The sequence below is a fragment of the Trachymyrmex cornetzi genome, unplaced genomic scaffold (assembly GCF_001594075.2).
Source record: "Trachymyrmex cornetzi isolate Tcor2-1 unplaced genomic scaffold, Tcor1.1 scaffold941, whole genome shotgun sequence".
NCBI lineage: Eukaryota > Metazoa > Arthropoda > Insecta > Hymenoptera > Formicidae > Trachymyrmex > Trachymyrmex cornetzi.
In genome coordinates, this window is record NW_017300291.1 from 14,082 (window position 1) to 14,923 (window position 842).

Here is an 842-nt window from a genome sequence, read left to right on the forward strand (position 1 = left end):
TTACGCGGTTACGCGATACGCGGTAAATACACCTCATGGGACTCCAGCCTGAAGCAAATGATCTTACAACCTGATATTTGCTTCAAGTTATTGTCTACTTAAACCGTCCTCTACAATCAGTTTATGGCACTATCTTCATGATATTTTTAAAGTGAGCTACTTCCATTCTGAAACATCATCAGTGAAGGACAGTGTTATTTTATCTTATTGTCTCATAGCATTTTAATCCACTATTTACATAAGTTTAGGTCTATTTGAAGCGTACTTATGATGTCGTTGATGTTCAATTGTTATTCATTTTGAATTTTGAATATCTCTGGTATTTATAATCAGAGTCTTCAGAAACCCTTCGAGCACTAATTTCTTTGTGATTTTATCCGTTTAAGAAGTGATTCATTCTTTTTACAAAAGTTTTATTGATATTATACCATGAGACTTCACATATAAAGTGTTACTTTCAGCCTTCTGTATCTCTGAATTGGTGGCTAGGCTCAAGTTAAAACTTTTGTGAAATTAATGTCCCTTCATATAGAGTACTTTGGCGTATGATTCAGTTAAAAATTCGAGTACCCAAAAATGGGCTAAAAAACAGGTGATTTTAGCGTCACTCTTTATTTTAAATATTTTATGAAAAAAGATAATTATGATATAGTAGAAGAATCTGTAAGAAAATGAAATTTCGATGTACTTTTTATTGTAACAGAAGATAATGAATGAAATTTTTTAATTAAAAGTCGGTTTGAGGTTAGTCCGAATTAGAATAATAGTCCGTTTTCCGAAAAAGTCACTCCATGGGAAACCCGGTCATCAAAAAGTCGGAACATAAAAATAGTGATCATAGT